General features: G+C 44.3%; 1 long non-coding RNA gene across 1 annotated transcript in view; it reads right to left on the bottom strand.

The window, feature by feature from the left end:
- The window catches only part of LOC144827616 (uncharacterized), a 47,360-nt gene extending 37,834 nt beyond the window's left edge, over positions 1 to 9,526 (bottom strand). Inside the window, exon 1 of the long non-coding RNA XR_013610270.1 lies at positions 9,219 to 9,526. This is a non-coding gene — a long non-coding RNA (uncharacterized LOC144827616). The remainder of the gene's footprint in view (positions 1 to 9,218) is intronic.
- Between the last annotated feature and the right edge of the window lie 7,827 nt (positions 9,527 to 17,353).

Raw genomic sequence — 17,353 nt, forward strand, 5'->3', positions numbered from 1 at the left:
CCTGATTGGTACCTCAGGCATTTTGGCACCATTTTCGTATTAGTTGATCTAGTGGTAAGAGAAACCACTGTCCACATCCATAAATAATTAACTAGCAGAGTAAAAATCGACTCAATAACTGAGCTACAGATCAAAAATAATTTTAAAAGGTTTATTTAATTCCTAAAATAAATATTACAGAAAAATGTAGTAAATGCCATGAAGGCTCAGATATTGAGTACACAATCAGAAAACAGAATTCTGATCTCTATTTAGGCAGCTAAATCGCTTCAGAGTCTAAGGGCCCCATTAGGATGTCGGGTTGGATCACCACCGCCATGCGGGCGGTGGCGATCCGCCCGACATCTTTACCTGCCCGCCACCCATTTCCCCCCCACAATATTACTATGGCGGGGGTGACCACGGCGGACGGAAATACCGTCCGCTGCTTTTCCGTCCGGTCAAGGAGTTGACCGGGCGGAAAAGGGTTTCATATGGTGGCGGTGTCTGTTAGACACCGCCATCCATATTAGGGTGTGTGCAGGGACATGATTTTCCGTGGCGGCAACGCCACGATGGAAAGGCATGCAGGAACGTCTTGCGGGGGCCCATTGCGGGCACCCAGGGACTCCGGGGGGGTGGGTGGTGCACATGGGCGGTGCCTATGGTACCCCCATGCACTTCACTGTACAACGTGGCAGGCACCACGCGGTGCCTGTCACATTGTGCATTGAAGTGCACAATGTGCATTTTTAGCATTGCGGCGGGCGGTGCTTTCAGCACCGCTCGCCGCAATGTTAAAAATGTGGGATGCGCCCACCAGTGTGGCGGGCGCATCCTAATGGCCCCCACTGGACTGTAGCCCTTATGGCGGGAGGTCCCGTTTTACGTCGGGATGGCGGGTGCACAAAGTCCGCCCGCCATCCTAATGGGCCCCTAAGTGTCAAACTCATAAAGAGTACTGACAGCATTTTCAGGGAGAAAAGAAAGTGTCCAGTAAATTGGACAGTTTCTCAGGGAAAAATGAAAAACCTCCTCCAAACCTTCAAAATCCGGGGGTTTTATGCACAATTTATGCATAAAGAAATGTCAATGGCAAATTTAGCAGGACATGATTATGGTAAGCTTATATAGGACAAATCAAAAGCAAATTCATAACAATAAGTAACCCTTAGCACTAACTAATTTCTTAAGATAAGAGAAATGTTCCATTTTATTTATCAGTAACTTGTCTCTGGAGAGGTAAAATGCAGTATTAAACATTACTCAGACAAAGGTTCATAGAAAATTCTCTTCTGCTGCCTACTTTGGAACTTCCAGTGGAAGTCCTTCAACATGATACATTGTCATCAGGGTGGAAAGTTTAATTCACAATACAGACTGTCTCAGACAGTTCTCATCTACGATATAACACTTTGTACTCTGCGGAAACTGTGGGGAGAAAAGACTTGCAGTAGGTCACTTATTTGGAGGGGATGAGCAAGAGCAAGGTGAATAGAAAAAACAAAAATTGCATCCATTTTAATAAAATAGTGTATTCCATGAAAATGTAACATATCTAAATTTCATTATTAATCACTCTGCTAAACCATATAATTATATTGTTTCAAGTGGAACATCATTAGGTCATTAGTTACGATTATATAAGCCATTTAAATTATTGATCAGCACACAAAATATGCCACCCAAAATTGTACATTTAAAAAATATTTAACAACCTTCCCCCTCTGATTATTTTTTAATAATCACTAATCCCCCTGTGATAAACTTGAAATAAAATTATTCAACCATTAACTAGTAGATTTTTTCATCGTCTTAGGTAGTTGGATCTTTTCCGCCATCATATTTTTATTTCTGATCAATCTGAATCTCAACAATATCACCCTTGTGGGTATGAGGGTGCTGAGGGTACCATGTTTCCATTGAAAAGCCTGGTCTTGAGCTTCTTCCTGAAGTCTGCTGAGATTCCACTGCAGATTGTGTTGGCATAGTCGAAGCTGCTTGTGAGGAGGGCCTGCATGATGATCTTTCTAGTGTTAATAGGGACCCCTCTGGAGATTCTGCAGAGCATTCGAAGGGTGTAGAAGCTGTTGGAAGCGACTGCTTTGATTTGTCATTTAATTGTCCTTTGGATGTTGAGGATGATGCCCAGGTTGTGTGCATGGTCTGGCGGCGTGGGTGTTGGTCCAAGTTCTTCTGACCACCAGCTGAGGTCTCACACGGAGCTGTTATTCCCAAAGATAAGTACTTCACTTTTGTTGGAGTTGATTTTGAGAAAGTTGTCTCTCATCCAATTGGATACATTGGTCATGGCATTACAGCAGTTGGTTTTGGCATTGGTGGGGTTGTAGGTGAGTGAGAGGATAAATTGAGTGTTGTCTGCAGGGGAGATTATGTGGAGTTCATTGGATATGATGCTGTCTGTGAGGCGTTAAGTAAATGTTGAACAAGGTAGGGATGATCATTGCAATACGCCGCGTATGATGTCCTTGGGTGCTGAGGTGAAGGGGGCACTCAGATGGTCTGTGTGCATCCTGTTAGAAAAGATGCGATTCACTTAAGGGCATTTAGTCATATGCCGATATTGTAGAGTCTGTCGATGAGGGTGGTGTGAGAGACAGTGTCAAATGGAGCAGAGAGGTCACGGAGGATCAAGGCTGCCATTTCTCCATGGTCGAGGAGAATTCTGGTGGCATCTGTGGCAGCAATCAGTGCAGTCTCTGCTGCGGTTGTTCCAGAAAGCGGATTTTTAGGTGGTTCTGTTCCAGTTATTTGGTGAGCTGTGGGTTTATGACTTTCTTGAGTACTTTGGCTGGGTAGGGAAGCAGGGATATTGGTCGGTAATTTGTAAGGTTGCTGGCGTCGGCCAACGGTTTCTTTAGGTAGGGTCTGACCTCTACATGTTTTCAATTGTCCAGAAAAGTTGCTGTAGAGATGAGGTATTTAGAATGTTGCTGAGTACCGTGCTGATTGGGTTTGCTCTGAGGTTGAAGAGATGGTGGGGGCAGGGGTCAGTAGAACCCGGGACTGGATGAACAACATGATGGCTGTGATGGTCTGCATGGTGGGTGGGTACCAGGTGGTGCTCATATGGCTGGTGTTCGCTGGTTGGTTGAGGTTGTTGAGGCTGAGGGTGGAGGTTTGGGGTTCAAAGTTGTTGTAGATCTTGGCAATCTTGGCATGGAAGTGATCTGAGAGGGAGCCACAGAGTTCTTGTGAGACATGAATGGTGCTCTCTGTGGCAGTTGGGTTGTAGCATTCCCTGAATATTTTGAAGAGTTCCTTCAAGTGGTTTGACGCGGCATTGATACAAAAATGATGGCTGAGATCTTGGCTTCCTCAAATTGCAGGTGATAATTGTTGAGGGCTGCTTTGTGGGTGGTTCTGTCAGAGGGGTTCTTGGTGATACGCAATCACTACTTGAGTTGATGGCAGTTGCGCTTGGTGGTTCTGAGCTCTGTGGTGTACCAGCTGGCTTGAAAGAACTGTTCTTTGTATTTATTAATTTCCAAATCCATCAATCTTTACTCTTTCTTGATTTATTATAACTTTAGTTACATTATTATATCTGCTAATTGTACACTCCAACAATTTTAAATAGAGAAAAACAAACAATTGCACAAATCATTATGATTATTATAGGAGTAAGGAATGCCTCAAGAACACCACCACTTATGTTACCTAATCATTCACCAACCTTGCCAAAACTCCTTCCTACAGCTTCCATAAGCCTAGTTCTTCCAGAAATCTAATCTTATGAGTTAAATTAGTCATGTTAGTAATGAAAGAATCTATAGTGCCACTACCACCAAGAATATATGTGCAACATGTTTTAGCCTCAACTACCTTACAGACTCCTCCATCTTTGGCCGAAAAAATATCAAGGGCAAGATGATTTTGCATTACCATAGCCCTAATTGCTACAATATCTATCTAAATTTACTAACTTAAATGCCCTGCAGCAAGCCTGTGTATTACCATAGACAATGGTCTAATTTTCCCATCATTCATTGCCACTCCCATAGAAGGAAGCTCCTAATATATCTAAAACTACCTATCCACAACTTAAAATCACTCTCTGAAAACTATATTCATCATGAAGTTAATACACATGATAAACTCTAGGGAAAACTAAAGCTAAATCACATCAACCTTCACAATTCCTCGGCTAATGAAATGAAGCAGTCTTAACTCTGGTAATAAATTACTCACATAACAGGCTATCCTTCATACAAAAGGTTTCCACGAACTCCAAAGATCTGTAACACTTACTTTCAACTAAACATTTCCTTGATCTTTTCTATGGCATATCTTTTGTTTACCTGCGCTGTTAATTATTTACCAAAAATCAGAGGGGGAAGGAGGATTGGTCTAGGTTCACCCTCCTGTATGTTCAGAGTACAACAAAACAATCCATAAATAACGGATCATAAGAACCTAGCCAAAGAGAAATTGTGGGGTCGCCAAAATGGTATGAACCACAACTGTCGGTAGAAAGAAAGGATTATTTTCTTGAGTCCCCTCTCTCATCCAGGGTTGCCCCAAGGTGACATACTTCATCATTGGGGCCATCCCAAGCATCTACTGCTTGGACGTGCTGCGTGTTGCGAAGTTAAGTAGGAGCACTTGTTATGTGAAAATATATGTAGTGCAGTGTAGGGGAAGTGGTGTTTGTGCTAGTTAAAAATATACCTAACTAGTGAGCTTATGCTTTATTCCTGCTCCTAGTCCATAAAGATAAAAAGGGGGGATTAATAAAAGGGAAAAATAACTGTTATGTGATTATAATCCCTAGTATTGTGTCGACATTTTTCAAGGTGTCCCATAAACCTCTTCTTCAGGACAGCATGGGGGCCAGCCACATGTGTACCTCTCCATGCAGAACCTACATTAAGGTGAAAAACAAAATATTAAATGCACACCTATTGTGTGCGCATTGATATCATACAAACGGTTAATGCTGAACACGTAGTATCTGTTTCGAAGAAGAAATATAGACTGAAAATTAGTATACTGCCTGCCCTGGATAGGCATTGCATAGTGCATAATAAAAAAACTAGACTTACCAGATATTATGGAGTAAAAATTTTAAATTCTGAAAGAGGTCCTCAATGCTCATCAGTCATACTTGCGAGACAAGAAAATCCGCAAACTGAAGAGGGATGAAAACAACTATAAAAATGGTCATATTTTTACATTTGCTAAAAAATATGATGATATTAAGCCAAGAGCTGGGGTGAAAGATCTAAACAATCAAAAATTGTATAAACAAAAGGCAGTCAGTGATTCGGATCTGTTCTATTCATCTATCGAGCCTTGAGAAAGTCTTGGTACGGACTGTGTACCGACGAAACACGTGTTGGCTGTTTCTTCTGATGTTTTTTAATAAATGGAATAACATATACAAAAGGATTTGGCTTGACTATCCTGTCTCAAGGAGAACATTTGTTGATGAAATGTGCAATGTTATGATCACTTTTGACATGTAATTCTTATGACTAATAGGTCAATTTTCAAGACCATTTATAGGATAGTGCTTAATCGACACCTTTTCTGCAATTTTGGTTTTGCAAATCTCTCGGATTTGCTTTAGTCACCCTCGGTAGTGAGTGGCGGTGGTCCCCTTAGCAATCCGACTAGATTACTAATATCTTTAATAACTGTGTGTCCCAAATTACTGTTCCATCCAACACGTGTGTGAAGGTGCGGTTACCCCCTTTTAGGGAACACCACTACCAAATTTTGTTGTCACTATAACTAGGTGATTACCTACACTCACTTCCTCTGAGGACACATTCTGGTCATTGGTTAGGTCAATTCAATTACCTTATAGCCAGCCACTTTGTTCGCAGGATTTGATGATGACCGTGACAGAATATTCAACAATATATTCATGGCACAGGGTGTACAATCCACCAAAACCCCTACGATTGAGAATAAACCCCAAGGACTAAAACAGCTATTCATCAAATTGGAGAGACTTCGCAAATCTGAGCTCTCCAGATGGTGGGACCTTACCACCTTAAAAAATGACATTGAACTTAAGCAAATCCCAAGAGGGTTTAGGGTCATTATATTTCCAACGTTTGAAGATCTTGATACTGACCTACTCCAAGAATAGGAGACTCTTATCTCATCATTCTCATGTGGGATGATGGACCTATTAATTAGGCATGCAGAGAGAAAGAGAGCTAAATTCCTTGATAAAATAGAGCAGATGATTGAATGTGAAATCAAAAAACTAGACTTACCTGATATTACGGAGAACATTTTTAAAATTCTGAAAGAGGTCCTCAATGCTCATCAGTCATACCTGCGAGACAAGAAAATCTGCAAACTGAAGAGGGATAAAAACGACTATAAAAATGATCGTATTTTTACATTTGCTAAAAAGTATGATGATATTAAGCCAAGAGCTGGGGTGAAAGATCTAAACAATCAAAAATTGAATGAACAAAAGGCATTCAGTGATTTGGATCTGTTCTATTCAACTATCGAGCCTTGAGAAAGTCTTGGTACGGACTGTGTGCCGACGAAACACGTGCTGGCTGTTTCTTCTGATGTTTTTGAATAAATGGAATAACATATACAAAAGGACTTTGGCTTGACTATCCTTTCTCAAGGAGAACATTTGTTGATGAAATGTGCAATGTTATGATCCCTTTTGACATGCAATTATTATGACTAATAGGTCAATTTTCAAAACCATTTATAAGATAGTGCTTAATCGATGCCTTTTCTGCAATTTTGTTTTTGCAAATCTCTCCGATTTGCTTTAGTCACCCTAGGTAGTGAGTGTCGGTGGTCCCCTTAGCACTCCCACTAGATTACTAATATCTTTAATAACTGTACGTCCCAAATTACTATTCCATCCAACATGTGTGTGAAGGTGTGGTTACCCCCTTTTAAGGAGCACCACTACCAAATTTTGTTGTCACTATAACTAAGTGATTACCTGCACTCACTTCCCCTGAGGACACATTCTGGTCTTTAGTTAGGTCAGTTCAATTACCGTATATCCAGCCACTATTATAGCAGGATTTGATGATGACTGTGACAAATTATTCAATGATATATTCATGGGACAGGGTGTACAATCCACCAAAACCCCTATTATTGAAAATAAACACCAAGGACTAAAACAGCTATTCATCAAATTGGAGAGACTTCGCAAATCTGAGCTCTCCAGATGGTAGGACCTTACCACCTTAAAAAAGTACATTGAACTTAAGCAAATTCCAAGAGGGCTTAGGGTCATTATATTTCCAACGTTTGAAGATCTTGATACTGACCTTCTCCAAGAATGGGATACTCTTATCGCATCATCCTCATATGGGATAATGGACCTATTAATTAGGCATGCAGAGAGGAAGAGAGCTAAACTCCTTGATGAAATAGAGCAGATTGAATGTGAAATCAGAAAACTAGACTTACCTGATATTATGGAGAAAAAAATTAAATTCTGAAAGAGGTCCTCAATGCTCATCAGTCATACTTGCGAGACAAGAAAATCCGCAAACTGAAGAGGGATATTAAGCCAAGAGCTGGGGTGAAAGATCTAAACAATCATAAATTGAATGAACAAAAGGCAGTCAGTGATTCGGATCTGTTCTATTCATCTACCGAGCCTTGAGAAAGTCTTGGTACGGACTGTGTACCGACGAAACACGTGTTGGCTGTTTCTTCTGATGTTTTTGACTAAATGGAATAACATATAGAAAAGAACTTTGGCTTGAATATCCTGTCTCAAGGAGAACATTTGTTGATGAAATGTGCAGTGTTATGATCACTTTTGACATGTAATTACTATGACTAATAGGTCAATTTTTGACACCATTTAAAGGATAGTGCTTAATCGACCCCTTTTCTGCAATTTTGTTTTTGCAAATCTCTTGGATTTGCTAAAGTCACCCTAGGTAGTGAGTGACGGTGGTCCCCTTAGCACTCCGACTAGGTTACTAATATCTTTAATAACTGTGTGTCCCAAATTACTATTCCATCCAACACGTGTGTAAGGGTGCGGTTACCCCCTTTTAGGGAACACCACTACCAAATTTTGTTGTCACTAGTGCATAAAGTCTTACTGATTAATGAAGTAATTAATTTTTATTTTTACACGCAAAGTGTTTGTTTCATTTTTTACCAGGAAATGCTTTAAATGAAAAAAAATAACTTTTTTTAAACTGGTGTTATTCTGGCTTAATTCCTGGGAGCCAGTCAGTGCTTTCATGTGAGGCATGTTTGGGTAAAAAATTGCCCTGTGACTTAATCTAATCGCATCATTCCAATAGCCATAAGGGACCAGCAATGTACTGCTACTGTGCCACTATCTAATCGAGTCATTCCAATATCCCTAAGGGACCAGCAATATACTGCTACTGTGTCACTAGATTATTAAAAACAAGTGTTTGCACAGAGCATTGTTTACAATTTCTCTTTACTTGAGATAGCAGACCTGCTGTAGCAACTGGAGGATGGAGGTCATCCTATCAGAGTACTGTTGGCTCTGGAGGAGGAGAAGCCTGAGGCAGCATCTGCCACTGCACCGAGCCTCAGCTCCTCCATCCAGCCGCCAGCACTTCCAGCCTAGCCACAAAATTGCCAGCAGCTGAGAGCCACCTGAACAACCCAGACCACATGTTCCAATGCGGCATGCTATGTGAGCTGGCGCACCTTTACCAGCAGCTGGCAACTTCACGTGCAAGCCTTGAGCAGGAAGTGTCAAGACTATGGACCAATATCGTTTATGCCCCCTTCTGATGCCCATTATTTTTTTTTTTGGTTTCATGTGATGGACTTTTGTTGTGGGTGGAGAGGGTGGAAATTGGGACCAGACCGGTACTTTTGGACTAGTTTTCATTGGACATTGGTTGGGGAGGGGGCACATTTTTGGAGGGAGAAGAGTATACCTGTTGTCGGTCGGTGTTATTGTTGAATTTTAAGTAAAGGGAAACATTGTTCTTTCACTGTCTGCCTCGAATAGTTTTTGTGTTTTACTTTTACTTTGCACTGCTGCTTTTTCGCACAGCATGTTCTTTTTAAAATATGCTTCTCGAAGTGTATACCAGTTAGTTATAGGTAGTTATACCTTTGTTCTACTTCCCTGTGTAACTATATTGACCATTGGCGTATGCTGTCATTGCCTTCAACAGCCTAGATAAACTAGAAGTTACTTATCTGCAGTAGAAATTAGTGAATTATTAACTAAGCTAGTTCACTACACTCAATAGTTCTCTTACCTGAATAGATGTAGTGATGGCTGCCAGCTGACTCTCTCAGTCTTCCAAAACCTTACTGCAGGAATTTCTAAGGTGCCTTTTAATGGTGGTGGTAGAAGTAGCAAGGAACGCATCACAGGCAAAGTCTACTCCCACCTAGGTGAACTCCAACTGTATGATTAATCAAACGGATTATCTATCACAGACAATTAGAATGAAAGAAAACAAAAGGTTAATGGGTTATATTCACATCATAACATCACAAAGACTGAGACCAGACTACGACCATGACACGACAAAGAAGACCTGATATTATAACACAAACTAGAAAAAGTAACTTCTTCTGAGCAATAGGGAGCGAATAAAACTAAAATTATGAAATCCTCGAGCCAGAAGAGGTGGACTCAGAGTCAGGATGTGAACAAGGTTATGCATTTACGCAACCTAAGGTAGGAATTATGATGTTGATAAATTATGTTATATATCAAAAAATGGATCCCTTTTGTACGTGGGAGGTTAAGAGGGGCGGGTGTAGGCTACTGCTCAGGTAATAGAAGATCTCACAGTGAGTTGGAGTCGCTTTCATAACATCCACCCCACCAAGTGTGTGATCCATTTATGGTGTGAATTAAGTCGCTACTCAATTAATCACACAGCCCAGGGGAAGAATTTTAGGTGCTTGGTGAATGAAATAAAAAAGGGAGTTGGGGAAAGGTGTGACAAAGACAAACACTACACAACAACAATAATATTCATAAGGGTGATAAGCAGCACATCATCATCATTCTGTTGTGGAAGGAAATGAAAGAATAACACAGTTCAGCTTAAAGCATTGCAAACAGTCCTTCAGCCCGAGAGACCCAAGCTATATCTGAATGTTCTTACATCTCGGTTTAAAAAATACAAATTATCGAGGAATGAACCAACACAGTCCTAAAATTATGATTGTTAAAAGAAAAATGATACTGCATATAATAAATGCCAGATTGGACGGTGTTAGAATTGGGGGGTCTCTACTTGACAGAGGTATACACCTAGTCTAAGTAGGGACCACCACTCTAACCAGTGGGAACTTAATACACACAAAAAAATAACCGGTGCTCACCCTCTGGTAGCTTGGCACAGAGTAGTCAGGCTTATCTAAAGAAGCAATGTGTAAAGTATTTGTGCAACGCACACACAGTAACATAATGAAAACTCCACAAAAAGACTCTACACAAGTTTAGAAAAATAGAGAATACATTTCTAAATTAACCAAGACCAAATCAACAAAAGCCAAAAAGTAGAAGTTAAGATATGAATTTTTAAAGAATAAAGAGTTCTAGCGCTTAGAGGCAATACGAGCTAATGGGGGTTTTCTGGTCAAGGTGGACCAGTTCCAAGTCAAAAGTTCAAGCCAACCACGATGGAGCACAGGCCAGAGATGGGACAAGAGACACGCACGGGTGATCCATTGGGTCTCTTACATCAGTGTCGGTAAGCATTGGTTCTGAGTGCTGTGCTAACGTATTAGATACACTTAGTAAATCCACATTGGAGGGATGATGCATCGATCTTCCCCACGTATTGGGGGTGATGTGTTGGATCCTAAAAGGTGGTTCTGGTTGCGATGCAGTAGTACAGGGTGCGATGCCCTAGGTTCTATTACCGCAAAAGAGTCAATGTGCCCGTTCTCGTACACGCAGACTGGAGATGCGTCGATTTTGCTGCAGCAAGTAACTGCATCTACTTCCAATAAAACAGGTACAGTAGTAGGGTTAGAGACTTTGGTGTCCCTGAGTTTCAAACAACAGGAGGTAAGCTAACAAGCTCTTGGAGATCAATTCAGTTGTAAGGCAGAGTCCAGAGCTCCTCAGCATGGTCAGAGAGTGGCAGGCAGCAGGGTAGCACAACAGAAAAAGCAAATCTTCCAGTTCAGCAGTCTAGCAGTGTCAGTCCTTGAAGCAGCCCAGCAGTTCTTTTGACAGAGTTAAGTAGCTGGTTCCAAGTACTTATAGCCAAATGTGCCTTTGAAGTGGGGGTCATTTCAAAGAGGGGTCTTTGAAGTGCACAAATATCCTTTCTTCCTCAGACCTGGCTCCAGACTCTCTGGAGGGGATAATCTCATTCCACATTCCACATGCCATCCAGCAAGCTCAGGTAGATCACCAAGGGGAGCAATGCCTTCCTCAGTGGACTCAGGGGTGGCCCCCACAGGTGCCCCATCCCTCTCCCTGGGAGGAGATTAAGGGACTGGTGTCCCATTTCCTCTTCCTTCCCATTTTTAGCAGCTGGCTGGTCCATTATCCCTCCCTTTTTTACTCTCATCCTGGGCGGCCATGGGCCTTATCGTAGCACCTTTCAAGTTGGGTAACTCTAACATCTCCACATGAGCCTTGAGCTCCACTTCCTTTTGGGTAGTGTGCTCAAGTTTATTACTAAGCAAACAGTCCACAGGCATGGCAGGGCTCACTGCAACTTTCAAAAGACCTGGACTTCCCCCATTCAAATTGATCAAGGGCCGGTGAAGTGGGTAGTGACCCTCTCTGTTGTCAGCCACCACAAAATAGTGGAATACATCGGGGATTACCTGTCTTGGGGACAACAGCTGATTCCTTCCCATAGCCATGCTGGCCCCCGGTGTCCATCAGAGCCTCAACACCTTGCCCATTGATGGTGACCCATTGCCTATACTTTGTAGCATTAGAGGGCACATGGATCTTAGGAACCATCTTACTTTTACCCAGGAAAACTAGTGTAACCCCACTAACCTCTCCCCCCCACATTAATTGGGACAAACCCCTCTCGCAGCACTACACTCACCATCCCTGGAACCATTTCTCCAGTGAGAGGTTGTACTCTTTTTGGACACTTGGGGTCCCCCTTGTAGTGTCCAACTTCTAAAAGAATTAAATCCAAAAGTTATCAGAAGATGTGGGTTTATAGATGCTTCCTAAAACTTAACAAATTATTGCTTGACCTGAGCTGAATAGGAAGAGTGAGATAGGCAAATGAGCGGCCTCCTTGAATGAATGAATGAAAACAATCTTGTACCGCGCAAACTTAGCCCGGTGGGCATCAAGGCACCTAACAGAAAGAGTGGAGTAGGAGCCGGGACCAGGTTACAGATCTGCCTTGGAAAATAGCCATGTCTTTAATGCCTTCCTGAACAGCGAGATGGACGGTTGAGTTTTTAATTCAGAGGGGAGGGTGTTCCACCGTTTAGGGGCCAAGGAGGAGAAGGCCCTTCCTCCCCATTTGGCTCTGCGAAATCGAGGCACCTACAGGAGGTTCTTGCTGGAGGAGCGAAGGCTCCTGCAAGGGACATATGGAGCCAGCAGAGCCCTCACGCCCCCCAGCGCATTCGCCAGACAGGGCCCCATAGACCAGGCACATGATCTTAAAAGAGATCCTGGACTGGATCGGGAGCCAATGCAGGCTCTTCCTAGCAGCTGTAGTGGACGAAAGCCTAGGGGCATCGAGCACAAATGTGGCCGCCACGTTCTGGACAGACTGCAGGCGTTGTATAAGGCCTTTATTTACGCCGGCGTATAGCGCCTTACAGTAGTCCAGCCGCGAGGCGACTAAGGCAACCACGATCTGTTTGCGGGCTTGCAGGGAAAGGTAGTGGGTAATTTTCCTGAGAGTCCTAATAACACCCCAGCAAGTGGCGACAGTCCTGTTCACCTGCTGTGTCATAGAAAGTGATGGGTCATTCATCACGCCCAAGTTACGTGCTGAGTTCGTGGGTGATGGGCAGGTTCCAAGGGATGATGGCCACCAGTCATTTGACCAAATGTCCTGATTTTCACCGAAAATCAGGACCTCGGTTTTCTCTCTGTTCAGCTTCAGTGAATTTAAGATCATCCACTGTGAGACTGCCTCCATGCAGTTCCTGAAGCTGACAGCGGAGGTACTAGCCGAGTGGGAGAGGGACACCATAATCTGGGTGTCATCGGCGTACGATACCACCTCCATCCCATAAGATCTTACTAACCTGGCAAGTGGGGCCACATAGATGTTAAATATCGTGGGTCTCAAGGCTGACCCCTGTGGGACCCCACATTGCACAGGTATGGGAGGGGATAGAAACTCTCCCAAGTTGACCTTCTGTTCCCCCTGGTCAAGAAAGGAGGCCAGGAGGCTCAGTGTCGGGCCTTCTACCCCTATCCCCCTGAGGCGGGATGTTAGAATGGAGGGGGACAGGGTATCAAAGGCTGCTGTCAGGTCGAGCAGGACCAGAAGGGTGGTATGGCCCTGGTCGACCTTCGTGCGGATGTTATTGAGCACTACAGTGAGCGCTGACTCCGTGCTGTGAAACCTCCGGAAACCATGTTGTGACTGGTCCAGGAGGCCAGAGGTTTCCAAGAAAGCCGTCAAATGCAGGTTGAGATGTGTCTCAAGCATCTTTGCTGGGGCGGGAAGCAGGGATATAGGCCGGAAGTTCTTTAATGTCTCTGGGTCTAAAGTCATTTTTAGGTCTCGCCTGTCGATGCGCATGCGCATCGAGCAAGCGAGACTATGGGGGCTTATCCACTCTTTGTCCAACTTGCAAGGAATCGTGGCGATTCCTTGCAGTGCCCGTGACTTTTAAGCTCAATGCGCATGCGCATTGAGCTTAAAAGCGCGTGCACATGCCCCCAGCCGCCTGCCTTGCCTACTCTCCCAGCTGGTGCCGCTCCACCCCCTGCGGCATCAAAGGCTTTCACGGCCGGCCGGCCATGCTTTCAGTTTCACGACCGGCCGGCCGTGTGAAGTGCATTTCAAAGCCCGCTCTCCCTGCTCCGCCCCCTGCTCCGGCCGAGACGCATTTCTCCTCCCTCCTCCCCCCTCCTGGGTCAGGTTACCCTGCTTTCTCTTTCGCTTTTTTTTCACTAGTGATTAACTTTTCCTTCGCCTTGACGCCGGTGGATGCAGCGTTTCCTCGCTCCTAGGTAGGTGTCTGGCTTTTGTGCAGTTGGAAGAGCTTCTCTGCAGCAGTTTTCTTTCGTTTCCTGTGTTTCTGTTGGCTCCTTTGAAGTTGGAATGTCATTGGAGTTGGGTGTTTGTGACTTTCTTCTCGGCTGGGCGGTGTTTCAATGCGGGAAAGGAATTGCGTGTTGTTTATTTTTATTTGTATAGCCCCATACTCTTTTCATGTTCGGTATGGTTACTTCTTGTTGGTCTCAAACTTAAACTTTCGCACAGAAGTGTCTGTAAAGTGAAGTAGTTGTTCTAATGTAGCTGTTTGGATGGCATCGCGGTGCTAGGCGCAGGTGAATTCAAATCAAACCAAGTAATTAACCCAGTCGAAAAACATTTAGGGTACTTTGTATTTAAATGATTTATCAATGCGTTTTCTTTCAGATAACTGAAAGGTGCAACACAGCATTTTAATGATGTTTACATAATCAGAACTGCATGTATTACGAACAGTAAATGCTGTGTGTTGAAATTCAAGTTCCGCTAACAAAGGTGTGCTATATGCTTTAACAAGTACCGCGCTACATGAAAAGCTAACACAGCATGTGAAAATAACTTTACTTTTCAGGAGCACAGAGCTCAGCGCGCGTGGTCGGTGCGATAAAAACTTCACTTGTTCATGCACACTAATTGCCTGCCAGCGCCGAGTTATTTGCAGACAGACTGTACACCGCACCGCAGCCGGGTGCTTCATGCCAAAGTGTGCTCTGCAGAGTTTAACATGCTCATTCTCGCGTGGTAGCATGTAGAGAAGGTGCTTCTTGTGTATGTTGTCATGTATTAACATTAATAATAAATCGTATTTCGGAGACTCCAGCATACCTGGTACACAGGTGATTTGCAAGACACGTTTTATTTCTCTCCCAAACACAAACGCATGCAGACAGACATGCTGTTGCTGCAGAGGTCGATGAAATCTCCATAAAATTATCGAAATTAAATATAATTCACTGTTCCTTTGGTTTATCAACTCCTTTACACTTTTGAGTTGCGAATGTGTACCATTAAAGAAAAGAAAATACATTTAAAAAAAGTTCAGAGTGCCTACTTTCTGAGAGGTGTGAGGGCTCCAACAAATAACTTGAAGTAGAAGCTGGTTTTCTGTGTGATCTTGTTTTTTCAAGTCGTTTTTAGGTCTCACCCTCACCCACACTCACCCTCACTCTCACTCATCCTCACTCACCCTCAACCCCTCACCCTCACACTCACTCACCCTCAACACCTCACCCTAACTCACCCTCACCCTCACTCAACCCCTCACTCACCCTCACTCACCCTCAACTCCTCACCCTCACTCACCCTCAACACCTCACCCTCACTCACCCTCACCCTCACCACCCTCAACCCCTCACCCTCACTCACCCTCACTCACCCTCACCCTCACTCACCCTCACTCAACCTCAACACCTCACTCACCCTCACCCTCACTCACCCTCAACCCCTCACCCTAACTCACCCTCACCCTCACTCAACCTCAACACCTCACTCACCCTCAACCCCTCACTCACCCTCAACCCCTCACCCTCAACCCTCACTCACCCTCACCCTCACTCAACCTCAACCCCTCACTCACCCTCACCCTCACTCATCCTCAATCACCCTCAACACCTCACCCTCACTCACCCTGAACGCCTCACCCTAACTCACCCTCACCCTCACTCACCCTCAACCCCTCACTCACCCTCACTCACCCTCACCCTCAACACCTCACCCTCAACCTCAACCCCTCACCCTCACTCACCCTCACTCACCCACACTCACCCTCACCCACCCTCACTCTCACTCACCCTCAACCCCTCACCCTCACTCACCCTCAACCCCTCACCCTCACTCACCCTCACCCACCCTCACCCTCACCCTCACTCACCCTCAACCCCTCACCCTCACACAGTGCAATAGGTCTCAGACCATTTCAGTTAGAGCTTTTAGAAAGGTTTATGGCTTTTTTTATTTGTAATTCTTTAGCATAGGCTACAGGAAACAAAAATGCTAAACATTTACAAAAAAAACCCATAAACAATTCTAAAAGCACTAACTCTAATGGTGCGAGACCTATTGCATTTCCAATGCTTGTTTTAGCAGAGGCTTAACCACTGCACTCTTCCAGGAAGATGGAAAGATGCCCTCCGTCATGACACGATTCATCACGTCGAGGAGGGGGGGCAGTAAGACTTCCCTACAGTCTTTAAGGATTTTGAGGGGACATGGATCCAATGGGGATCCAGATTTAGTCTTACTTAAAAGCAGGTCTAATTGCTGGAGGGTAAGGAGAGGGAAATTGGACAGGCTCGCAGGGGGACCCGTTGTCTGAGATTCTATGGATGGTGGGGCCAGGGGGAGGGGAGAACCCAACAGGTCCCTTTGCGATTCGAGGGAGGCATAGATTTCGGCTATTTTAGAGTGAAAGAATAAGGAGATCTTGTCACACAGCTCTTGGGAGCCAACAATGGGGTCGGGAATTTGCATGGTGCACAGGGAATCTACAATTTTAAACAGTTCCCTCGGGGAAGCAAGGGAAGCGGTTAGGTTGGAAAAGTAGGCCTGCTTTTCCTTAATTACCTCTGCTTTGTATTCTCGAAGAAGGTGTTTATGCTTTTCCCTCTCCCAGCTATCCCAACTCACTCGCCAGAGCCTCTCCTGTTTCCTACAGCCCTGTCTTAGGAGTATGAGGATTTCTGAAAACCAGGGGCCTGAGGGTCTCTTCCTGGCAGAATAGCGGTATGAGGCGGGGGCTAGGAGATCCACTGCGGTAGCAATAGAGTTGGAAAATTCAAGCGCAGCCATATTGACATCCTTCAGAGAGGCTGGCATAGCGTTCAGGATAAGGGGGGCTGTGGTATCATTGGAGATTTTCCGATAGTTCCGCTTAGGTTCCAGTTTCTTGGGAACACTCAACCTAATGGAGGGAGGGGGTGATTTAAATTCCAAGGGGAGAACTAGGTGGTCAGACCATACCAGGGGGATGGGAGAACCTGTCGTTAGTCTATGGTCATTTGTAAATACCCAGTCTAGAGTGTGTCCAGCCCGATGAGTAGGGCTGTTGACCAATTGCCGAAGACCGCATGCGGCCAGGGAGTCCAGAAGGGAGAGGGATTCACTGAAGCCTGGGTCTTCGAGATGGAAGTTCAGGTCTCCCATAACAGTCAGATGGGGGTAGCCAAAATAGAGTTCTAGGATGTTCAGTAGATTCTGACTGAACTCAGACCTGGGTCCCG

Source organism: Lissotriton helveticus, chromosome 4_1, assembly GCF_964261635.1.
Source record: "Lissotriton helveticus chromosome 4_1, aLisHel1.1, whole genome shotgun sequence".
NCBI lineage: Eukaryota > Metazoa > Chordata > Amphibia > Caudata > Salamandridae > Lissotriton > Lissotriton helveticus.